Genomic DNA, 26,030 nt, shown 5'->3' on the forward strand with positions numbered 1-26,030 from the left:
TGAAACCATGCCTTGGGGAATTCAGGCAGCATTTTTATACCCCTTGCTGGCAGGCACAGCTGGGAAGGATGAAAGCTGGGCACACAGGGCCTTCAGCAGGGAAGAGGTCCTTAATCTTATCATTCATCAGTCTGAGGACAGGTAGAGGGGAGTGTGCATATCTTCAGAAAACATTCTGGCTCCTGGATGAGCTGGCTCCAGGGATTTGGCCTTGAGCAGGGGAGGGGGAGGTAGGTTAGAGGGAGGTGGATGAGAGGTGAATTCTAAGAGCCAGGCTGAAGTCACCGCATTCAAAATGGAGTCCCTTTTGTAAAGCGATTCTCCACGGGAGCAGAAGTCCATGTCAGCCCGCCAGCTCCTTTCCCGTTCTTACTTATTTCCAAGGCTGGGGATTTGCCAGTCTCCTGCGTTTGGGATGGTTGTTGTTTTATGTGTGTGTGTGCGTGCCCGCGGCGCAGTTTAAAAATTGCGATAAAAATATAAGGTAGCAGATGGAGATTGACAATTCAGAGAAAGGGCATAAACAAGTGGCCTGAATAAATTCCTGACATGTTGTGCCTCTGGGTCTGTTATGCAGTTGGAAAGAGCCTTTTCAGTGTGTGGTTTGAACTACCAAGCACAACAAATCTCACTTTGATAGTGTAGTACTTCCATTTGAATGTCTTCACATTAGACTGTTGCCTGATGGAAGTCTCCTTTTAATGAAACCATGTTTTTTGGTTTCTACATATAGAAGACCTATTTGGGAAGGTTGTTACTCAGTGGCTGTCCTACTTCTAGGTATAATTATGCTACAAGCCGCACAGGGGCACTGGTGGTTCAGTGGTAGAATTCTCGCCTCCCACGCGGGTGACCCGGGTTCGATTCCCGGCCAGTGCAACTTGCTTTGTTTTATTCTTCAACACGAGGTTCTTAGAGTGTCTCCCTTCTGTGCAGGATTATCTATTGCAAGAATAAGCCCGACCATATGGTGATTCAGGGAGACGACCTGAGCCGAGAAGATCATTGAACATTTCCGTAGCAAGAAACATGGACTTTGGGGAGCCTGACACACAAATCCGTCTTGGAAGAAGTTCACAGAATGTTCCTGGGTTGCGAAGATGGTGAGACTTCCACTCGCGACTTCGGACATCGTATCCGGAGAGACCAGCCCCTGTAAACGGGCCTGCGCGGTAAAGAAGCCGAGGGGAAAGGGGAAACCTGGAGAGATGGATGGACAGGAGGCTGCAGGACGCGCTCCAACCCCGCCGCGGCAGGGACGGCGCGGACCAAGGACGAGCTGACGCGGGAGAACGCGCTCATCCTTCCCCTGCGCACGGGCCCTTGGGTACCGTGCCCTCACGCACTCAGCAGATGCGAGCCCGCAGCCTCCGCCAGCGGCTCCACGTGGAGCGCACAGCCCCGAAACCTCTCACTCTGCGGGGGAGGTCGCCAGGGGTCAGAATCGAGTCCAAGTGCATGTGTTCTTTTTAGAGCCGAAGATGTACCCACAAATAACATTTTAAGTGACTATAGTAGCATCTAGAATTCACTGCCCCCCCCCAAAAAAAAAACAACAAACCAACAACTATGGGTAACAATTTGGGCTGTAAGGTCAGCAGATGGACATCATCCTCCCCACCCCCCCATCCGCCTCTGTGGGAAAAAAGATAAGGCTTCATACTCCAGAAAATCAGTCTCCAAAACCCAAGGGGCATTTGACCTTGTCCAACGGGGTGGCTATGAGTTAAAAAGAACTCGATGGCCACAAGTTACGTTTTGGTTAACACTGTGAAACTGCCAATACTAGCCCAAACAAGCTACAAGTATAACACAATCCTGATCCTGTCCCAGCATCGTTCTTCAAAGGAAAAACTAGTCGCCAACTTTATACAGGAAGGAAGAGACAGTCTCTTCAACAAATAGTGCTGGCGATCTATTTACAGAAGAACCAATCGGTTCCATCCCTCACGCCATATCCCAAAATGTCTTGAAGATAAAAAGCCTAATGGATGAAAAAGTAGGGACAAACCTCAGTTCCCTAAGCCAGGGCATAAACACACTACCAACATTATGTAAACACACACACACAATAGGGGACTAAGGCCTTATAAAAATAAGACACTTATGTGTAGCAAAAATGTAAACCCACCACGTGTTTAAAAATTTTTGGTAATGACCTATTGGACAAGAGACTGAAATCTCTGTAAAACGATAACAACACTTCAGCAATGAAACTATGAATAATCCAATTTTAAGGTGGCCCAGATGGTGGAGCGAGCACTGCCCCGAAGATGACATCCGGGCTGCCACAAACACATGCAGGAAGGCTCACGGTGACTGGCCAATCGAGAGAGGCACATCAACCCGTGAGCTACTACTGCACAACACACTGACAGCGAGAGGTCGGGGGTTTCGAAATCAGACAATGAAAGGTGGAGAGCTATTGGAACCTTCGTACACTGTTCATGAGATTGTCAAGCTACACAACCACTGTGAAAAGTGGTTGGCACTTCATGTAACCAAGCAATCCTTTCACTAGGTTTATAAGGGGGTATCACAACAACAAACAAACCAACAAAAACAACACTGGAAACAAGCTCTGCCCAGCAGCTGTCATAGTTTGCATTTTCCCCACTAGGTGAGCATTGAGCACCTCACTCTGAGTTGGTGCACCCAGTGACATCACCTGGGAAGGATCTCTCTGCTCACAGTGAGTTTTTCAAAAAAGCCTCGTTCTGGACGTCCGTCAACTTCCTGAACAGACAAAAGTGTCCACTTGTAGTGCATTTGGAGCTTTCTGTTTGCAATTTGACTGTTAATCAAGCTTTCTAGTTCAAGGTTCTGAAAAGATAGTGCAACTGTGTGTAACAAAAAAGGCAGACCAGGGACTGATTTTGCCACCACAAAAATGCACCTGTTCCCACAGCCATCTCAGTACACCAGTTTTGGGCCAAAACCCCAGCATGCCTCTCTTGCCCCATGCACCTGAGTCGCCTGACCTCGCTCCATGTGACTACTTTAGTGTTTCTACGCAAGAAGAGGGTCATGAAAGGACAGTGATTGGACACGTAGAAGAGATGGGGCGGGGGGTGTGGGAACAAAATACGCTAAGGAGGTGCTTTCAGCCACCCAAACAAACAAGTTTGAAAAATGTTTCCAAGAATGGACTTGCAGATTTGACAAAAGTAGTAAGTGTAATGGAGAGTGCTTTGAAGGTAATAAGGTTGTTTTGTTTTTAAAAAATTAAATACATAGCTTTGAAGAAAAATTCTGGGTTTGGGAGGCTACTCCTCATATGTCCCACAGAAATAAAAACCATAACATGAGCATATATACCCATCTCATCATTATACCAATACTCACAATAACAGGAAGAGGGAAGCAGTCTACATACCCATCCATGGGAGAATGGACAGGTAAACTCTGGTGCACACTCACAATGGAATACTGCACATTGCTAAGGAAGAGTTCACCTGTGAAACAAGTCATGACATGGATGGATTTGGAGGACATTAGGCCGAGTAAAGTGAGCCCATCAACAAAGGAAAATATTATATGAGATCACATCATAAAAGAAAAGTAGATGAAAATTGTTTATATCAAAAGAAACAGACTCTGATGGTTTCCAGGGGTAGAAGGAGAAGAAAGGGGAAACAGTAGGCTGGAGGGGAGATCGGTGTTAACGGAGGTGGAAAGATAACATTCTCAGAGATGGAGAGGAGAAGGAGGAGGGCAGTGCAAGCCCCCTTTGATAAGTTACTTAAATTGTTGGGTTAAATATCATCTGCAATGTAAACCCTCACTAATACCCAATATTTAAAAAATAAAAGATTGACATGTGGTAGGGGTGGCGGAGGAAAGGAAGAGGGTGTTAACAAGCCCAGAGACAAGGGAATAACAAGTGAACCAAAATCAGTCTCAAGGAGGGTGTGAGAGGTCTGGCAGGGCTGGATCAAGGGCAATGTAAATGGGAGGAATTCCTAAAACCCAAATGAAGGCAGAACATGATAGTGGGACAAGAGGAAAGTACAAAGAAACAGAGGAAAGAACTAGAAGGCAAAGGGTAGTCATAGAGATCTAAATACAGGCATGTAAAGATGTAAATATATTTATATACGACGAGAGGGGAATAGATCTATGTACATATATTTATAGGTGTAGTATTTTTTCCCTCACAATAGTGATTTTATTAAATTAGTTGCTGTATAAAACATTGCATATGTCATAATTGTTAACCTAGCAATTTACCAAACTGTAGTTATCGGGTGCAGTTTGCTGAGCATGTTTTAGAAAGGAAAGGAAAGGCCAAAGCCCTGCTATAGTTGTTACGTCACTGCCTCAAAGACACACGGGGATGCTCAAGATCTAAGCCAGGCAAAGTTTCCTTCCCCCTCCAAAGCCCTCCATCTGTAGAAATATTCTGATAAATATAATCTAGACAGTCTTTGCACTTGTGATTCCACAACCAGAAATGCAATGGAGATGTTTAATATAGGTTTAGTATTAAGGAAACAGATGGACAGTGGGCCCCTGCTCAAGTACTCCCTCAACACAAGAACACTTTGTTCTAACAAGTCGGCAGTCTGAGATGCTCACCTGCCTAACACAATCATTGATGACAATGGGTGTACAGGCAAATGTGGTGACGAAAGCTGATCGTGCCCAACTACCAAAAGATACAGCACCTGAAGTCTTAAAGACCTGAAGATAAACAAGCAGCCAGCCAGCTGAGAGCCAACAGAATCCACATGGAAGAAGCACACCAGCCTGTCCCGACTTGATCGCTGAGGACAAAGTGGGTGCATAAGCAAAAGTTGCTAGCAAAGCAGATGGTGCCCTGCTATCAAATGATATAGCATTGGGGGTCTTAAAGGCTTGAAGACAATCAGGTGGCCATCTAACTAAGAAACAACAAAGCCCACATGGAAGAAGCACACCAGCCTGTGTGATGACAAGGCATCGAAGGAATCAGGCATCAAAGACAAAAAACATCCTAGCGTTGTGAATGAGGGGGAGTGCAGAGTGGGGACCCAGGACCCATCTGGGGGAAATTGGGTATCCCCTTGCAGAAGGGTTGTGGGGAGGTGACGAGCCAGTCAGAGTTTAGTGTAGCAACTATGAAACATACAATTTCCCTCTATTTCTTGAATGCTTCCTCCCCCGACTATCATGATCCCAATTCTACCTTACATAACCGGCTCGACAGGGAGATGTACACTGGCACGGATAGAAAGTGGAAATACCGGGGAATCCAGGACAGATGAGCCCATCAGGAACAGTGGAGAGTGGCGATATTGGGAAGGTGGAGGGAGGGTGAGGGAGAAAGGTGAAACAGATGACAAGGTCTACCTGTAACCTCCTCCCTGAAGAACGTACAGCGGAGAACTGGGAGAGGGAGATGTCGGATGGTGTAAGATATGATAAAATAATAATTATTTATAAATTATCAAGGGTTCAGGGGAGGCGGAAGCAGAAAGGTGGGGGGGGGTAAAGTGAGGAGCTGGTACCAAGGGCTCAAGTAGAAAGCAGGTGTTTTGAGAATGATAATGGCAACATGTACAAATGTGCTGGACACAAATGATGTGTGTACGGATTGTGAAAAGAGTTGTATGAGCCCCTAATGAAATGATTTTTTAAAAGATTGATATGCATTCCCTTCAGCCAAGATATTTCACTACCAAGCCACGCTCCCAAAAGAGGGCAGCTCCAGCTCCCACCCCCGCTGGAGACCAGCGGCTAAGTTTGCACTTGTCTCGCAAAGGGGATCCAGTGTGCTCCATGCCCAGCTCCCAGCCCACGCGACCATGCTGTTGTACAGCCTGCTGAAGGAGCACCAGGCCAAGCAAGTGAGTGCGAGGAAAAGATGGGGCGACAGGCAGCCACCTGCCCACACTTTGGTGGACCACCTGGATGTGCTTGGCCCAAGCCTACGTGAACCAGAGGAAGCTGAACCAGGAGAAGGCCCTGCGCATCAGGCCATTAGTTTTGCTAAGACGACTGGCCCGTGGATGGGGATGATGGAGCAATTCAATCCCGCCCTCAAGGAAATCGGGGACGGGGAGAACTGGCCTCAGAGCATCGAGCTGGACATGCGCACCATTGCCACTGCCCTGGAATATGCCCACCAAGGGCAGCTGCATACCGACCCCCCTAGTTCATCTTCCCTTCCTTTACCTTGCCCTCCCTACCACACCAAGGGGGGCAGGAGGAATGGGGGAAGGCCCATGAATAAAACACAAAGCTCCATTCCAAAAGAAAGATAAAATTAAAGATCTGCAGCGTCAAAAAAAATTCAAAAGCAAAAAAACCCAAACAAACCAAAACATCAAAATCACTTCTCTTAAAAAATAAAAGAATTTTTAAAATAAAAAAACAGCACTTCTCTGTCTTACATAGAAACGGTTATAGTTAGGAAACAATTTGCTGGCTCGCAGTGCGGGGTGTTGTGTACAAAGGTAAAGTAGGTGAGACAGATGACGTCTCTTCATTGCCTTTACTCCATAGGGTGTGTAGTGCAGACCCAAACCAAACGGATTTACAGACTAAAACGTACACCCCGTCCCTGGGTGGGCTCGAACCACCAACCTTTCGGTTAACAGCCGAACGCGCTAACCGATTGCGCCACAGAGACCCTGATACACTCACACCACCCTACAGGGAATACGTATACACCATGTCCTCATGTCGTGGGCATACTGTGTGCTGTCTCCCAGAGTCTCAAAAGAAACAGGTGGGTTGGGCAAATGAATGACGCCTTTGTCGATTTGCAACCTGCACGCCGGGTGATTCCCAAGGCAGAAGGGCAGCAGATGGCCGTCGTCCCTCCTTGCTCCTCACCTGCCTCGGAAGTCACCGGGCCCCAGAGCCTCCGCGTCTGCGCTGCTCCGGGTCGCCTGTGCCGAGTGGGGCCCGAGGCTCGGAGCCCGCGGCGCCGGGCGGCTCTCGCTCTGCGTCCCGGCTCCGCTCGCCGCGCTCCGCGGCCCGCTGCACCGGCTGGCGCTCAGTGTGGACGGAGCTGCGAGGACGAAGGGAGGCGGGCTGCGACCGGCGGGATCCTGCGGATGCCTTTGCATCCAAGCCCCAAAGAGCGCGAAACTCCCTGGAAGTAGGGACAGAGACCCAAAACTTGACCTGGAAGCGATCTGCGAGACAGTGGCTTGTTTGCATGGAGGGGACTTGCAGACGCGCCGGACTGCGTCTTCGTCTGCCGGCCGGACAGGAAAGAATCGAGTGTCAAAGCTGGCTGCGGGGAGCGCTTGTCAGCACTTTGCACCACCCTTTGCTCTGCCAAGGGAGACCAGGCTCGCTCCTCTGGCAGAGAGCTCAGCCCTGCCCGGGAGACGGGCCCTCTGGGAGACGGAATTCGCAAACCCTCACGCAGCTGCCCACGAGGCTGGGGATGGCTTTGGAATGGAGCCGGACTTCTGCGTACCCGCTGAGGAACCAGGCAGAGACTCAGCCGGAGACAGACCTGTCATCTGAGTCAACAAAACCCAATGGACTCGTTCCTCCGCCTCATCGGGCCGCTGCGAGTGGCACTGATTTCGTGGTACCCGACAAGTTAGTACACAATTCCCACAAAATCCATGCAGCAACTGTTGAATTTTAACACATCCGACAGGTCAATGGGCAGAAAAGATCAATCATCTCTATCTCTAGTTAATCGCTAGTTTGAGATCCCCCGCCTAAGGCTATTTTTGCTGTTCTTGAGATTCGCCTGCATGAATACGCGTTCTTGGGATCTGGCTTTCCCCCCTTTCTCTCTCCCGTTCCTTTTTTGAGGCATACTACATTGGTGGCTGCAGCCATGGGCGCCGGCACGGGAACAATTGTGAGGCTGGCACGGGACCCTCTGTTGTACACGGGGTCCCTGTGGGTTGGCACCTAACAATAATACCTACATTGTTGCAAATAACACTGCCTAACTTTGTAGTTCATTGTTCTAATACAGCACAGTTGATGGATATTTGCGGAAATTATGCAAAGAACTGTAAGAAAATTCTTGTGTCTCTTTTTTAGTGAACATGTGCGTCCATATCCTAACTTTTGGTAAGGTCCGTGTCATTTTTGCTATTGAAAAAGAGATTTGCAATGAAGAAGTCATTGGTTCTTCCAAAATTATTCAGGAGATGGCCAGCTTTGTTTCCAGCATCAAGATCATCTCGTAGAACTGTGGGTCCTTCCTCGCTGTGTCCAGTTTTCCCATTCTAACCCGCAGTGAGAATGTGTCTCAATTGCCTGTTTGGTCCATTTCAGTCTGCAGAAATTGGTAGGATTCCTCCATTTCTTCATCACTAGCTTTAATTTGAAGAATAGTTGTATAAAGTGGGCTTCCTTGTGGGCATTAATGATTGCGTCCTGTCACAGGCTGCATTGGACTTCAAGAGAGATCTGGAACTATTCTTCTTGATGACGAATGTATTACCATTCTTCTTGCTGTCCCAAAAATTGAAGTAGAGACTTGTAGATAACAACGGCTATAAGAATGGATTTTGAGTTATCACTTGATTGCAACCCTGATATAAGAAAAATTAAGCCTTAAGACATGGCCCTCGGCCCCAATCCCAACTATGCCTCTCCACTCAGAAAATTGTACTTCAGAGGACACCACTGAAGCTACAGCTCAGGCAGAGGGATGTGTCTGGTCAGAGCACATGGGAACAAATGAAGGGGGAGGAAGAGAGAGTGGAGCACGCCCTGGCCCACCAAGCCTGAGGACAATATCCCTGACTAGGGAAAAACAAGTGATACAAAATCGGTGACAAAGCGCGTGTAAGAGGCCTGTTAGGGCTTGATCAATGGCAATGTAACCAAGAGGAATTACTGAAACCCAAATGAAGGCTGAGCATGTTAGTGGGACAAGATAGTGAGATAAAAGGAAATAGAGGCGAGAACCAGGAGGCAAAGGGCATTTATGAGGTCTAAATAAAGGCATGTTCATATGTAAATATGTTAATATATAACGATTGGGATATAGCTTCATGTACATATATTTATATGGTAAGTAAGCAGATGGACATTGGGTCTCTACTTAACTACTCCCTCAACACAAGAGCACTTTCTTTTAACACGCTGGCATTCTGTGACTCTCACTTTCCTGATACCATTGCTGAAGTTAAAATGGGTGCATTAGCAAGTGTGGTTAAGAAAGCTGATGGTGCCAGCTATGAAAAGAAATAGCGACTGGGGTCTTAAAGGCTTAAAGTTAAACAAGCGGCCATCTAGCTCAGAAGTAACAAAGGCCACATGGAAGAAGCACACCAGCCTGTGTGATCACGAGGTATCAAAGGAATCAGGTATCAAGCATCATCAGAACAAAAATATCATATCATCGTGAATGAGGGAGAGTGCTGAGTGGAGACCCAAATCCCATTTGTAGGTCACTGGACACCCTCTTACAGAAGGGTGTCAGGGAGGAGAAGAGCTAATCAGGGTGCAGTGTAGCAACGATGAAACATACAACTTTCCTCTCCTTCTTAAAGGCTTCCTCCCCCACTATCATGACCCCAAGTCTACCTCACAAATCTGGCTAGACCAGAGGATGTACACTGGTACAGATAGGAACTGCAAACACAGGGAATCCAGGGCGGATGATCCCCACAGGACCAGAGGTGAGGGTCGAGGTAGGGTGGGGTGGAAAGGGGGAACTGATTACTAGGATCTACATATAACCTCCTCCCTGGGGGATGGAAAAGAGAAAAGTGGGTGAAGGGAGATGTCGAACAGGACAAGATATGACAAAATAATAATTTATAAATTATCAAGGTTTCACGAGGGAGGGGGAACCTGGGGAGGAGGGGAAAAATGAGGACCTGATGGCAGGGGCTTAAGTGGAGAGCAAATGTTTTGAGAATGATGAAGTTAACAAATGTACAAATGTGCTTTACACAATTGTTGTATGTATGCATTGTGATAAGAGTTGTATGAGCCCCTAATAAAATGATTAAAAAATAAAATATATAAAAACTTAGCATATATATCTTCATAAGGGATATTGGTTAGATTCCATGTCTACCCTTCCTCTTTCCTTCTTAATTCTTTATTTCTAATGCTGGTTTTCATGTGTGTGTGTGTATATAAATAAATATATATATATAACTTTCACGTGTTCAAAACATAAGGTAGCAGTCTGACATGAACAATGGCAGGTGTGGGGACAAGACAAGGGAACTGCACGGATGTCTGCTGCTCTTCATTAGGATATACATGGTGCACCTGAAGAGACTCTTTTTGGGGTGTAGTATGAGTTAACAGAACAGCTCACTTTGATATTCTGGTATTTTTATTTAAAACTCACCACGTTGTATTGTTTCCATCCTATCCTTAAGGGTTTCAAAACAGAATAATATGGTGACATCTTGCTGACAGTGAGGAGGACTTGAAGCACTTGCTGATGACGATCAAGGACTGCAGCCTTCCACGCGGGTTACAGCTCAGTGTAAGGAGAAGAAAAATCCTCACGGCCAAACCACTCGGTAGCAGTGTGCTAAAGGGGGTCAAGATTGCAGTTGTCGAGGATTTTGTCTTGCTTGGATCACCGCCAGTGCTCATGGGAGCAATGGTGGGTTTTCCTGGTAAGGGGTATTTGGAATGCGGGCGCGTACATATCTGAATCTTCTAGACAGCAGTGGAGGGTCCGGGACAGATAAGGAGGGGTCATACAAGGTCTCCTCTTTGTCTTCCAAGGAGAGGGTGTGGGTCTGCCATGCAAACACAAATCCAACAGCTCACATCTTAAAAGTGAGCCCGCCCGTCCCTGGGTGGGCTCGAACCACCAACCTTTCGGTTAACAGCCGAACGCGCTAACCGATTGCGCCACAGAGACTGCGTCTCTTGCCGCCGCGGCACAGGGCATTCATTCATCAAGACTCCGCGCTTTGGAGAACACTTGCGCTGCCCCAAAACTTCAGAAAACCGGCAGGTTGGGGCCACGAATGGCGCCATTGTCACATTTGGAATCTGTACGTGGGTGATCCCCAAGGTAGAAGGGCAGCGGGTGGCCTTCGTCGCTCTTGCTCCTCACCTGCCTCGGAAGCCTCGGGGCCCCGGAGACACCGGGTCGCCTGAGTCCCGCAGCCCGCGGCGCCCGGCCCCGCTGGACGGGCAGGCGGCAGGTTGGGCGGGAGGGGCCGGGAGTGAGGGGCACGGGAACCGGGAAGGGAAGGAATGGGAGCTGGGAAGCACAGGTGCGGGCTTGGTCTCTGTCCAGAGAGCTGTGCGGCCGAGGCACAGGCCTTTCTCATTCTCTCGTTTGATTCTTCCCGTACACGAGGCAGGCGATACTCTACGGTCTCCCACAGCATCTCTCGAAACTGTAGGTGTGAGTTACTCCGCCTGTGTGGTTGGTTTTGCTTCTGCTCCTGCAGATGCCAGGTGTCTTCAAATTGAAATCTTTATATTCTCTGGTTACACACTGAGATCAGATGCTTGCATCAAGAATGTGATGTTCCCCAGTAAACCCAAAACGAGGATAATGCTGGCCAATGCATTGCCTTTCTGTCATTTGTCGGAGTGAGGGGTCCCCAACATTCTAACTAGTCCCCAGGAGAGACTTTGCGATTGTGGACAATATTAAAGACAGACAAACAGACAGTGAGGCACAGGGGCTCCCTATCCCGTGTCAGGACTGAGTGTGAATGCATTTCCCAATGGGTATGCATAACGGGGATTACATAGCCTTCCTGAAGCATACACATTGGAGCCAACATATGAGCCATAAGAGGGGCATCCAAAAAAACAGGAAGTGCTCTGGGTGAGCGGAGCTTCCATAGTTCCCATTTCCCCAAAAGGCCAGAAACTCTGAGTTAGTTCACTCGGTGGCATCGCTGGGGAAAATGCTCTCTGGTCACAGTGGAATTTTTAGTAAAAGCAGTTTTGCTCCCACTTCATTTTTTTTGTGATGACCGCTTTAAGAGAACAGCATTCAGCTGTGAAATTTTGTTTCCTGCTCAGGAAAAACGCCACAGGAACTGTTGTGATGTTGAACACAGCTTACAGTGACAGCTCTCTGAGGAAAACTCAAGTGTACAAGCAGTTCTCTTGTCTCAAGAAGGGTAAAAGCCCCCCCCCTAACTTTATTGATCCCAATTTTACTTTACAAATCCGGCTAGACCAGAGGATGTGCACTGGTACAGATAGGAACTGGAAACACAGGGAACCCAGGACAGATGATCCCTTCAGGACCAGTGGTGAGAGTGGAGGTAGGGTGGAGTGAAAAGGGGCAACCAATTACAGGGATCTACATATAACCCCCTCCCGGGGGATGGACAGCAGTGAAGGGGGTGAAGAGAGAGCTTGGACAGTGTAGAATATGACAAAACAATAATAATTTATGATTATCAAGGGCTTATGAGGAAGGGGGAATTGGGGAGAGAGGGGGAAAATGAGCTGATACCAAGGGCTCAAGTGGAAAACAAATGTTTTCAGAATGATGAGGACAACAAATGTACAAACGTGCTTGACACCATGGATGTATTTTGGATTTTGATAAGAGTTGTATGAGCTCTCAATAAAATCATTTTTTAGAGGTGAAATGTGGATTGATGATAAATCTCGTTCTGGATGTCTGTCAATTTCCGTCGTGCATTTGGAGTGTGTTCCATCAGGTCAGACTCGTAATCAAGCTTTCTATTTAGGGTTCTGAAAAGAAAGTGTAACAGCGTGTGACCAAAAAAACAAAAAGGCAGGATTTGCAGCAGACAAGGGACTGGTTTTGCCACCATGAAAATGCACCTGCTCATGCAGCCATCTCAGTGCACCAGTTTGTGGCAAAAACCAGCATGCCTCTCTTGCCCCATGTACCAGACCTAGCTCCCTGACACTTTTTTGCTTCCATAAATGCAGAGGGAAGGACAGCGATTTGATGATGTAGAAGAGGTGAAGAAGGAAAAAAAAACCGTGAAATGCTGTCAGCTATCCAAACAGATGAGTTTGAAAAACTATTCCAAGAATGGAATCAAAGTTTTAACAAATGTATTAAGGGCAATGGAGAGTACCTTGAAGGTGATAAGATTGTTGTGTTAAAAAAACCACATATCTTTGAAAAACATAATCCCGGTTATCTTTGGGTACCACCTTGTAGGTAATATCATAAGTGGGTTATGCAATAAATAAGCAATGAGGTGAGTCACTGTCTTGACCTAGTGTTTGCTGACCCATAACACCCCCAAGCCCTCCCCAGGGGTTGGAATCACGGATCAGTATCAGCAGGAGATGTCAAGATACCACTTGCTGCATTTACGGTGGGTTGGCTATAGAACCTGATTGCTCTCGTCTAGAGACAACCTTTGAGCATAGTGAAGCAGCCAGACTCAGGAATGACCTATCCAGGGTGGCAGTCCTTAAGGGAAAGCTCTTGCGGGGCACATTATTCAGTGTGGAGAAGGTGTATTTGAAAACGTTTCTGTCTCAGAACAATGGAAGATCTTTCTCAAAATAGGGCTAGTTTTCTGGGCCCGAGGTTGGGAGTGTAGAAACAAGGTCAAACACTTTATAAAAGGTTTGGCCAAACCCATCTATGAAGCTGCAATAAAAGAAAAAGAAACAGAGGAAGGAAGGAAGGAAGGAAGGAAGGAAGGAAGGAAGGAAGGAAGGAAGGAAGGAAGGAAGATTCTTTGAGGGTTTTTTGGAGTGGGAGAGGAAGGGCAGATGCATTACTGGTTACAAAGTATATATGTCAGGTTTCTGTGATGGTTTACCTTGTTTCTTGCTTCTCAACGCTGAAAGAATCCACCTGGGACCCTTGTAAATCCAAGTAACTTTCATGAGGGAAAAGGAAGTTCCCCTATTACTGTCTCAGGTACACACTATCCTTGGAAGCATGCCAGGCCTCATGCGGGGGACCCTGGAGAAGTTTAAGACTGAAAATGGCCCTTCCGGGGAGCACAAAAACCCTTTGGAAAATGCCCAGAAAGTAGAGTCCACAGATCCCCCAGAGGAGCCTGGACCCAGAGGCAGAGAGACAGAGCGGGACCCCTGGGGCACGCAGGCGTGTTTGCACCACACCTGGGAGAGATGAGGCACTCTGACTTGCAGGAGAGGGACCTGAGCACAGGGCCTCAGAGGGCCCTGCCCTCAGCCTGCTCCCTTTACCCCCTCCTAACCCTTAGCCTCCTCCTATCCCTCAGCCTGCTCCCTTGACCCCCTCCTATCCCTTAGGAGGAAAGATAGAAAGTTGTCAAAATGGAACCGAACCTTGAAGTGTGATCCTCGAGAACTTGAATGAATTGGTAGTTGTTACTTTGAAGCAGATTCTGTTAGATCAGGAATGATAAATTGGAGGTGTCCCAGTGACATGCTCTGTTAGGACAAGCTACCCTTGAAGAATGGGCAGGTGCTTCGTTCCTCACAGCTGCTCCCCTGCCTTTGACTCACCAGCACAGGTTAGACACTTCTAAAGCATTTTACTGTGAAGTAGGTGGAGGGGTTAAATATCAGATGCTGTGTGCATTAAACAGCTTGAAGAATGTACCAACCTGCATCAGGCCATGGCTTGCCCTATTCCTGCCTGGTCCGCTAACCGTCTCCTGAGGAACAGCTAGTGGGATCCAAGGGCTGACCTTTCGCTTCCCAGCTGACACTGAACCACTGCACCACCAGGGCCTTCATGTCTGTTCCTGGTTGGTTTTTTAATTGATGATGTTTATAACTCTAAAATTTACATCTAGGTCTCTAATCCAGCTTGAGTTGAGATATGGATCCTGATTCATTCTTCTGCAAGTGGGAATCCAATTTTGCCAAACATTTTTTTTTAACCAAACATTTTTTGAAGAGATACGTCTTCCCCATTTAATTGGGTTTGGACCGTCCGTCAAAATCATTTGTAAGGGAGTGGATTTTTATTTATTTATTTTTACATTTTATTAGGGGCTCATACAACTCTTATCACAATCCATACATATACATACATCCATTGTATAAAGCACATCCGTACATTCTTTGCCCTAATCATTTTTCAAAGCATTTGCTCTCCACTTAAGCCCTTTGCATCAGGTCCTTTTTTTTTTCCCCTCCCTCCCCGCTCCCCCCTCCCTCATGTGCCCTTGATAATTTATAGATTGTTATTTTGTCATATCTTGCCCTATCCGGAGTCTTCCTTCCCCCACTTCCCTGCCGTCCATCTCCCAGGGAGGAGGTCACATGTGGATCCCTGTAATCAGTTCCCCCTTTCCAACCCACTCACCCTCTACTCTCCCAGTATCGCCCCTCACCCCCGTGGTCCTGAAGGTATCATCCACCCTGGATTCCCTGTGCCTCCAGCTCCCATATGCACCAGTGTACAACCTCTGCCCTATCCAGCCCTGCAAGGTAGAATTCAGATCATGGTAGTTGGGGGGAGGAAGCATCCAGGATCTGGGGGAAAGCTATGTTCTTCATCGGTGCTACCTCGCACCCTAATTAACCCATCTCCTCTCCTAAACCCCTCTGTGAGGGGATCTCCATTGGCCGACAAATGGGCCTTGGGTCTCCACTCTGCACTTCCCCCTTCATTCACTATGGCATGTATATATATATGTATACATATACATGTATATACACTCACACACATATATGTACACATATTCTTTTTTTTTTTGCATGATGCCTTATAGGGAATGGATTTATTTCTAGGTTTTCTGTTCTGTTCCATTGGTCCATGTGTCGCTCATTGTGCCAGCACCCCGCTATTCTCACTACAGCGACTCTAGTACGTTTTGAGGTCAGGAAAGAAGCGTTCCTGCTTTGTTCTTCTTCTTTAGTTGAGCTTTGCTGATCCTCTATCTCTTTCCTTTCCAGATAAAGTTTGTGATTAGTTTCTCCATCTTTTTTAGAATGATGCAGGGATCTGGATTGGAATTGCACTATATCCAAAAATTGATTTGGGCAATAAAGACATTTTCACAATGTTAAGTCTTCCTATCCATGAACATAGTATATTCTTCCACCTACATAAATCTTTTTTGGCTTCTTGTATTAGTGTTGTGTAGTCTTATTATGCGTTCTCCCCCCCCCTTTGGTTAGGTTTATTCTTGAATATTTCATCTTTGGGGTTGCTATTGTAAATGATATTGTTTTCTGGATATCCTTTTCAGAGTTCTCTTCATTTGTACACAGGAAGCTGATTTATTTTTGCATGTTAATCTTGTAAACACATTGCTGAATCTTCCAAATAGTCTTTGAGTTTCTACATAGAGAGTCATATCATCTGAAAATAGAATGTTACTTTTTTCCAATTTGGATGCCTTCATTTTCTTTTTGTTATCTTATCATTCTGGCTAAGATTTACAGGACAATATTGAATTGAGTAGTGATAAAGGGCATACTTGTCTGGCTCCTGTTCACAGGTACAATGAGCTTTCATGTGAGGAACTCAGTATTTATACCTGGCTAATCCATATGGTTCCTGTTCTGTCCTCTATGGTTAATTTACTGCATCTGGGAGCACGTGCATATAAAAGTAGCCCAATTTATACATATCTGGACTCTTTATTCCATAGGCAAGTCTGGTACAGGCAGACATTGGTTCAGCAGCCAGGAGCAAATACTTCTGTCAATGAAGAAATTGTAGAGAACTGGGGAGTGATACCGGAATTAAAGATATCAAATGTGCCTACCACTAAGAGTAACTTCATAGCTTTGTAGGCCAGAGTGTGATCCTCTAGCCCAGTGGTTCTCAACCTGTGGGTCGTGACCCCTTTAGGGTTGAAGGACCCTTTCACAGGGGTGGCCTGATTCATAACAGTAGCAAAATTACAGTTATGAAGTAGCAATGAAAATAATTTTATGCAACTATATACATAAATTTATGGGTGGGGGTCCCCACAACATGGGGAACTGTATTAAAGGGTCATGGCATTGGGGAGGCTGAGAACCACTGCTGTGCGCATTAATACTTAGCCTGAAATGCGACAACCGTCCTCTCACCATGTCTTCTTACAAGATGGAAAACAAATTCTCGTGTGTTTCAGTTATGCATAATGTTTAGAAGAAATAGTCTTGTCATAGTGACTATTCCCCTGATTGATCAGGGAAGGAATCATGAAGTTACAGTCGGTTTGTCTGTGATTTGCATGCTGGACCTTGGACGAAGTTCTGTGCTAACCACAGTGGGGATCGAGCGATTGAGCCTTCAGGAAAGAGAGTAGCTCCAGCATTGTACAGATACACAGGGGTAGTGAAGATATTAGAGACCATGACCTTAGAATCAGGGTACGGCTTATGGGTAATGACCAGCATAGGGCTGAGAGGAAGCTGCCAGGAGAACCCTCAAACTTCCCACTTGGGTGAAAACACGAGCCCGAATGAGCCACGAATGTGTGATCTTCAACTACACTTGCTGCTCTGGGTGCTCAGCTGCCTGCGCAGCACCGTGGATGCCAGAGAGCTGGGCCTTCGCCCAGAAAAGCAAAGTTGAGCAGACACACTGGCAGCTGTGGTGGCCCCCGTCTGTACAGAAATTAAACCAGTGAGACTCTGCCTGGATCTGTATACTTCATGTCATAAATGCAAGTGTGCAAACGTTGGCTGATGGCTTCAGGTGTAAATATAAATTGGGCTTTTAGTGGGGCTAGATCTAAATATTGACTTCAGGGAAGGTGTTTGCCCCAGAGTTGATTAGGACTCATATGACGGAGTGGTGCAGGTATTTAGACAAGGTGGACATCTGTGACATCTTTAACCTTCACCACATAGGGCCCAGTCTTATACTAATCCTCCCAAAAGAAACTGGTTATGCGATATGAAACAACTCTTTGCAGACACTGGCTGCAGGAGCGTCGGACACTGCTCAGACTGAGCTCATCGTCGTGTGCGTCCCAGCAGCCTGAACAGAAAGCGTCTAACACAGGTGCCATCCAGGAGAGTTCTTAGAAGGGTGAGACCCCAAGGCTGCGTCCAAATTAGACCTCCGAACCCACCGATCTGAGCTCTTAAAAGCCAGCCCAGAAAGAATGCAAGTGTTTCCCCAGCAGATGTGTTGTGGACTGTTGGGCTCAGGGGGTCCCCAACAGCAGTAAATAATATAAAAGCAAAAGGACATGTACCCAAAAGCAAAGATGAGAGGTATGAAATCCAGACAAATGTAAAGGAGAACCCAGTTTCAAAATGAGGAGGATGCTAATCAATGGCGGGGCTGGGGGGGTGCGGGCAAAGTCACGAACATCTGTACAGACTGCAATGGGGAGCTCATTTACTCTGTAAACTTCCCACTTAAAGCACAACGCACACACCAAGAAGGGTAGAGATGCCTAGTATTTACCAAAGATTCATAAGGTCTAGTAAAGAATAACGTATGTAAAGAAAGATAAAAATAGCACACAAATCTTCGGGGACTGGGAATCAGCCCACAGAAGCACAGACTTGACATGAATGATGCAATGAGCACAATATGAGAAGAGCTGTAATAAACATGTCCCACGTGTTTAGGCGGTGAAGGGACGTATCAGCTTGATGAGGAGAGAAATCAATTTTTTTCTTTTTTTCTTTCTTTTAATTCTAAAAAGTGCCCCACGCCCCCACTCCCCTTTTCTTCCTTATATTCATCCTTTTGTTTTCCTTTCCCCGCCTCCTCCACCATTGTCTACCATGTGCATCCCTGGTTTTGGTCTGGTCTCTGCCATACTACACAGTCTTCACCCCTAAAATATTTGTATACAGTAGCTTTTTCCCTATGCTACTTTTGCTTTTAAAAATTTTTTTAATTCTTACCTCAGCGGGCTCATGTTGTACTTGTCCTTTTGTGCCTGACTTACCTCGCTTAGCATGATTTCCTCCAGTTCTTCCCATGCCGCTATGTGCCTCATACGTTCATCACTGCTTTTTAGTGATGCATAGTACTATATTGTATATATATACCACAGTTTTTTAATCCACTCGTCAGTTGATGGAAATTTGGGTTGTTTCCAACTCCTTGCAATTGTGAACTGTGCCGCAATGAACATTGGAGCACAGATGTCTGGTCTTGGTTTGTTTCTTGCCTCTTCTGGGTATATGCCCAGTAGGGGGGTTGCTGGGTCATATGGTAACTCTATTTCCATCTGTTTTAGGTATCACCAGATTGAGTTCCATAGTGGCTGTACATACTTACAGTCCCACCAGCAGTGGATGAGAGTTCCTGTCTCCCCACAGCCCCTCCAACACTTGTTGCTTTCTGATTTTTTGAATTGGGCTACCTTTGAGGGTGTCAGGTGGTACCTCATTGTTGTTTTAATTTGCATTTGTCTTATGGCTAAAGATCAGGAACATTTTCTCATATGTTTGTTGGCCATTCAGATTTCTGTCCCTGTAAAATTTCTGTTCAAGTCCTTTGCCCACCCTTCCAGTGGGCTATTGGTTTTTTTCTTTTTGGAATCTAGCAGAGTATTGTAGATTTTAGTAATAAGGCCTTTGTCTGATGTGTCATTGCTAAAGATGTTTTCCCAGTCTGTGGACTCTCTTATTACTCTCTTGGTGAATTCTTCAATGTACACAGGTGTTTTATCTTCAGTATATCCCATTTGTCAATTTGTGCCTCCTCTGTGTTTGTGTCCTTACCTATTTCTGATAGCCTGTGTATTCCCTGTTCCAAAGTTCTCAAGTTGGTCCCAATTCCCTCATTGATGGCCCTAATGTTTGGGGTTTAACTTCAAGGTCTGTGATCCACCTTGAGTTTATTCTTGTGCATGGAGTGAGATGAGGGTCTTGCTTCATTTATCTGCATGTTGATATCCATTTTTTCCAGCACCACTTGTTAAAGAGGGCATCGGCTTCCCATTTGATATATTTGGGGTCCTTATCAAAGATCAGGTGTGTGCATGCTGATGCTTTTATTTTTGGGTTTTCAGTTCTTTTCCATTGGTCTGAGTATCTGTCATTGTACCAATACCATGCAGTTTTGAGAACTGTGGCTGCATAGTATGTGCCAAAGTCAGGTAAAGCAAGCCCTCCCACGGTGTCCTTCTTCTTGAGGAGTTCTCTGCTAATTCTGGGCTTCTTCCCTCTCCATATGAAGTTGGTAATCAGTTTTTCCATTTCTTTGAAGAAAGATGATGGTAATTGTATCGGGATAGCATTAAACTTATATAGTGCTTTTGGCAGAACTGACATCTTAACTATATTAAGTCTCCCAATCAGAGAGCATGGAATATTCTTCCATTAGTTGAGGTCGCTCTTGGTTTCTTGTAATAGTGTTCTATAGTTTTCCCTATATAGATCTTTTGTTTTTTCAGTCAGGTGTATCCCTAGATATTTCAATTTGTGTTTGGCTATTGTGAAGGGTACCACCTTTTTGATTTCTTCTTCTGTGGTCTTATCTGATGTGTATAACAGTCCGATGGACTTCTGTTTGTTGATCTTGTATCCTGCCACTCTGCCAAACTCCTCTATTGCTTCCAGTACTCCCCTTGTGGAACTTTTGGGATTTTCCATATATAAAATCATATCATCTGCAAATAACGATAGTTTCACCTCTTCCTTCCCTAGACGAATACCTTTGATGTCACTTCCTTGCTTTATGCTGTTAGCTAAAACCTCCAGCACGATATTAAATAGGAGTGGGGACTGTAGAGGTGAAAAATCTCTGGACGATGTTAACAATAGATTGGATATTGCAGTAAACATAGCAATATAAATTGTCCAAAATGAAACTCAGAGATAAAAATAACTAATAACCCCTCCCTCTCTCCGTTTCTCTGCCACCCTGAGTGCGGTGGTGCTCCGACTTCACCATGTCGTCTCATAAGACTTTCAGGATCAAGAGATTCCTGGCCAAGAAACTGAAGCAGAATCGGCCCATTCCCCAATGGATTCGAATGAAAACCGGTAATAAAATCAGGTACAACTCCAAGAGAAGACATTGGAGATGAACCAAGCTGGGGCTGTAAGGAGCTCCGTAGAGGGTGGCACGCATGGCCGCATTTTCCCAGGCTCAAATTTTGTCCCCATCTGATGACTTGAACTTCTATTGGCAAATAATCTGGTTTATTCCTTGGTTTTTTGCTTCCTAATCAAGTTTAACAATAAATGATGTACGGCTGAAAAAAATAACTAAGAATAACACGGCATCACTGATCTGTGAGAAACCACCAAATGGCCTCAACTTAAAAAGCTCATTACCATTGAGGTGATGCCAACTCATAGTGAGTTGCCAGCTGAGTTTGCAACACTGTAGCTCTTTGTGGGAGCAGAAAGGCCTGGCTCTCCTGCAGAGGTGCTGGTGCTTTCAAACTGCACACCTTTCCGACCACAGCCCAGTGGCTCACCTCTAGGCCACTAAGTCTCTTCAGCAAGTGGCCTGCTGTCCATGCAGTTGCAGTCCCAGGAACAGAGAAGGAGAGAGGCAGAATAAACCCTTTGAATTCATTTGGATAGATCTCAGGAATCCAGGGGAGGGAGGGAGGGGGGAGAGGGGGGGCTAACGCTCCTTGGCATCTAGGTGGAGACAGTTGATAGGAATCTGCCATTCAAGGAGCTGCTGGGTTCCAAGGAGATCCTGCAAGGGTAGATCCAGGAAAACCAATTAAAATAGAAGATTTTAAAGGGAGAAGGGCGTGGCCCTGGGCAGAGCTCGGTTGAAGAGTAAAAGCTAAGAACATCTCCATTTCGTGCACGTGGTCATTGTTAGTGTCTGCCAGTTGGTTCTGAGCTCAACAGCGGCCCTGTGTGCACAACAGCGAACGCTGCTCTGGCCGGCACCATCCTCACCGTCCATGCCATGTCTGAGCCCATGGTTGCAGCCCCTGGGTGCCTGCCTCTCTCGGAGGGCCTTCCTCTTTTCCCAGGACCACGTGCTTCCCCTGGCAAGAGCCCTTCTCCTGGGATGAGCCCACAGTCAGTGAGTGGAAGTCAACAGGGAAAGGTTGCCAAGTGCAGTGTATCTCAGCCAGCCCTGAAGGCAGCCTGTGGTGCGTTGCTGGTGAGGACGCTGGGGTCTTCAAGGCTTGAGCCTTGGTTTCCTTGACCTCAGGGCCGTTAGGCATTAAACCATGGTCCAGGCAGGCCTCTCACTTGTTGATGCTTCAGATCATAAGCTGCCGAATGAGTTTGCTATGCAAATACTATTTTGTTAATTTCCCTGACTGACTAAAGTTCTGTGCTGTCTCCATCCCCAGGTGAATTCGACTCAGGCACTCGAGGGTTTATAAACTTAAACAAAGGACTCTCAATTTTCCCCTTAGTTCTTTATTCATAAACCCAGAGTGCTTTTCAGCTGAGGAACCCACGATTTCGTTGGGAAACCTCAGCTTCTCTGGGGGGTAGAGACAGGGTAGAGACAGGCAGAGAGGGGTGATGCAAACCTCTCCACCCGCTCTGGCTGGTGGAGCGCTCACAGCGCGGCTGGGTGGGAGGAGAGCAGAAAAGAGCAAAGGAGCGGGTTCCCGGATTGCACTGGAGGACAGCCACCTACCGGTGACGTCGAGCCTTATGTAGATGAGGCAGCGCAGTGGCTGCTGGATGAGCACATGTGGTGCTTAAATACGTTATGATTTCCTGTACTTTTGTGGAGAAGGAGTGTCTGATATTGAATGAGTTTTGTGCTTTAGGGTGTAGGAGCGATCTGTAACGAGGGTAGCTAAGTGTCCCTGTGTGTAAAGTGTATGGGTTGTGAGCGCGCGTGGGGCGAGCAGGCGAGCAACTCATACTTACCTGGCAGGGGAGATACCATGATCACGAAGGTGGTTTTCCCAGGGCGAGGCTTATCCATTGCACTCCGGATGTGCTGACCCCTGCGATTTCCCCAAATGTGGGAAACTCGACTGCATAATTTGTGGTAGTGGGGGACTGCGTTCGCGCTCTCCCCTGATAATGGTTTTAAAAAAACAGAACTGTCAGTTTTGAATGTTCCCAATTACAATGTAGCATTTCTATATTTTGTTTCACTTAAGCTTCAAGATAGCTCCAAGAGTTTGCTCACTTCAGCTTTACTCTTTGTTTAGTTATTATTTCATTGGATTGTCATACACTTCTTAGGTTGCTGGTGTTTCTGAAGTTACAATTGATCGCTAACAATAGTTCCTTATTCACTGTGCTAATCATGTTTCTTGCCACCATCTTTCTGAGAACAGTTGCTTTCTACTTGAGCCCTTGCTTTCTAACAACTCTTTTTTCTCCCTGCCTCTTGACCCCTTGATAATTATTTTGCCCTGTCTTTTACACTGTCCTATGTTTCATTTCACGCACTTTTCTGTTGGTCCCATCCCCAGGGAGGGGGTTATCTGCAGAGCCCCTGTGACTGGTTCCCCTTTTCTAGAGTCTTCCACTCGCACCACTGGTGCTGAGGGGTTCCTCAGTCCTGGATTCTGTTTCTCTGTACCAGTCAGTGTACATGTACCTCTGGTCTATCTAGCAGGATTTGTAAGGTAGAAGAAGAATTGAGATCATGATGATGTGGGATGGGGGAACTAAGAAGGAAGTTGTTGGTTTCATCCTTGCTAACTACACTGCACCCTGACTGGCTCGTCTCCTCCCTGTGTTGCTTCTGTAAGGGGCATGTCCAGTTGCCTGCAGATGGGCTTTGGGTCCCCACTCTATACACCCCTGTGATACTGGATCCCTTTCATATACCTTGTGATCACACAGGCTGGCATGCTTCTTCCACGTGGGCTTTGTTACTTATGAGCTAGATGGCTGCTTGTTTATCTTCAAGCCTTTAAGACCCCAGAAGCTATATCTTTTGATAGCCGGGCACCGTCAGAGTTCTTCACCATGCAACCTTTTATATTATAACACGTTTGAAACATCAGTCAAGGATCATGTCTGACTTCCTAGCACAAGTGATTCCAAATTTTTATTACAAAGGCTGCCATTTTTTTTCTCAGGAAATCTGCATCATTGTGTATAGAAGGTATTACCTACAAAGGTGTAGGCACTAGGTAACAGTGTTTCTAGGCTCTCTCGTGACACAAAACGACATATGCTTTGTGTGTTTGGTAACAGTTTATACTAATATTTTGCATTTCAAGCATAACACTGGGAGACCGGAGTTTTTTCCTATGCTACAGTTTATGTTGTCTCTCACATGTTGATCACCCTGATCCCAAACTGTTGCAGTATGTTCAAATATGTTCTCCTTCGTATAGTACACACAATTGTTTCCAAATGAATTACTACTGACAATAACTCTCCAGTAAAGTTCAACATCTCTCTGTATTTTCTGACTTTATAAGTATTATTACTTAGAGAATACTTTATTAATCAAACCCATGTAGATAAGACCTTACATAGTTCATACAGTGTTACCCCTTTACAAATGGGAAAAAATTAACTTTAACATTTCTAGACCAATATGGCTATTAATTTCTGTACAATGCCAACTCAACACAGTACAACTGGGATACTTTTCCAAAATTGACAGCACAGCTGAAGTCTCTAAAAACTCAAATTATATATATGTATATATATTTATATAAAAAGACCCATCACACGGTTATGCATCAAAAACAGCAACAGCTTTTCCAGGTTCTGCAGTCATCTGAACAAAATTATAGAGACATCCAGCACACCCATTAAAAACACAAAAGGAAAAAATACAAAACAAAACCTCAGAAAACAGCAAAGTTCTCAACTGTTGTGGTACCTGGCACCAGTTTTTAAAAATGAGTTTCTCAGTCATCACTGGAAAGAAAGTATTCTGGGATAACATCACTAAAAAACAGCTCTGATATAGCACAGTCACGATTACATCATAAAACAGGTACAAGATGTTTTACATCCACAGAGGCATGATACAGCAGGGTCCTGCATCTGTTAGAGGACACAATTAAAAAGGCCTTATTTGCGACGTGATTCTACTTTTCCAGCAGAGGGCCCAAAAGATGGTGTGACACAGCTCTGGGACCTAAATGCACCTCCTTAGAGGGGAGTTCTTGTCACTGGTGACACAGCTCTAGGTACTCATTGCTCTCTCACGAACACCAGCTGACAGCCATTAAAAAACAGAAAAACCCAAACAAAACCATTGGATCCATGTAAACGTGACCAAGTGGAGGCAAGCAGCACACTCACCCATCATTTTACCTAATCTGTGACGGGCGGCTGCAGGACGAGAGCTCCGCGGAAGAAAAGACGCCCACTGGCACTTCATCACTCTGGGCCAAACAGGCAGTAAGTAGCCAAACATGCATGCATTTATTGGTGAAATTTTTCGCATTAGGTTTTAAATCTCTATGTGAAACAGATGATCTGATTTTGTCTATCCACACTCCTTCTGAGACGGATGCTGCTCTGTACTTTTCCAGGTTGTGAGTGCAGCTGCTTGTGCTTGTTCCTTTCCGGGGTGGATGGCTGGAAGTAGTTTTTGATGGAGTTGGTCTGTTGCAGTTGAGAAGGGCGATCTCTACACTCATCTGACTGACTCAGGGTAATTCCAGAAAAGTCAGCAGTTAGCACAGCATGATTTCTACTGATTGATTGATCATTGTAAATTAGAATGTCACAGTTTTTCCTTCCAACAACATATTCAACAGCAGTTAAAAGTCTTTATGGTTCTCCTGGGGATGGGCCCTTGGCGGGAAGCAACGTCCACATGGGTCCGGTGTGGAGGGTCTGTGGAACCTGGCGGGTGGGTGGCCAGAAGTTATACTCCTATAAGAATTACTAAGATGCAGAAGGTGGGTGAGAGTCATGGTGGGGAAAAAGGAAACAGAGGAAAGATCTAGGAAGCACATCTTGAATACAAGTATAAACATAGGTGTGCACTTATGAAAATATATTAATTCATGAAAATAGAAGTATTGGCGCATATATATATATTTATGGCATTCTGTGATGTTCACCCTCTGGGCATCACTGCTGAAGACAAAATGGGTGCACAAGCAAATGTATTGAAGAAAGCTGATGGTGCCCAGCTATCAAAAGATATAGGGTCTGGGGGTCTTCAAAGGCTTGAAGTTAAACAAGCAACCATCTAGCACGAAAGCAACAAGTCCACATGGAAGAAGTACACCAACTTGTGTGATCCCTAGGTGTTGAAGGGATCAGGTAACAGGCATTAGAAGACCAAAAACAAACATTGTTGAGAACTAGTTGGGGTGGGGGAGGGTGGGAGCAGAGACCCCCAAACCCATCTGTAGACAATGGGACATTCCCTCCCAGAA

At 45.9% G+C, this 26,030-nt stretch overlaps 4 non-coding genes across 4 annotated transcripts; 2 read left to right on the top strand and 2 right to left on the bottom strand.

Annotated features, from left to right (window-relative positions):
* Positions 1-808: 808 nt before the first annotated feature.
* TRNAG-CCC (transfer RNA glycine (anticodon CCC)) lies at positions 809-879 on the top strand. The gene has a single exon. It is a non-coding gene; the product is annotated as a tRNA-Gly (tRNA).
* Positions 880-6,539: 5,660 nt separating this feature from the next.
* TRNAN-GUU (transfer RNA asparagine (anticodon GUU)) lies at positions 6,540-6,613 on the bottom strand. Its single transcript has one exon. It is a non-coding gene; the product is annotated as a tRNA-Asn (tRNA).
* A 4,120-nt stretch (positions 6,614-10,733) lies between these two features.
* TRNAN-GUU (transfer RNA asparagine (anticodon GUU)) lies at positions 10,734-10,807 on the bottom strand. Its single transcript has one exon. It is a non-coding gene; the product is annotated as a tRNA-Asn (tRNA).
* Positions 10,808-22,573: 11,766 nt separating this feature from the next.
* Positions 22,574-22,737, top strand: LOC142438103 (U1 spliceosomal RNA). The gene has a single exon (XR_012782546.1). It is a non-coding gene; the product is annotated as a U1 spliceosomal RNA (small nuclear RNA).
* Positions 22,738-26,030: the final 3,293 nt, after the last annotated feature.

The sequence above is a fragment of the Tenrec ecaudatus genome, chromosome 1 (assembly GCF_050624435.1).
Source record: "Tenrec ecaudatus isolate mTenEca1 chromosome 1, mTenEca1.hap1, whole genome shotgun sequence".
Classification (NCBI taxonomy): domain Eukaryota; kingdom Metazoa; phylum Chordata; class Mammalia; order Afrosoricida; family Tenrecidae; genus Tenrec; species Tenrec ecaudatus.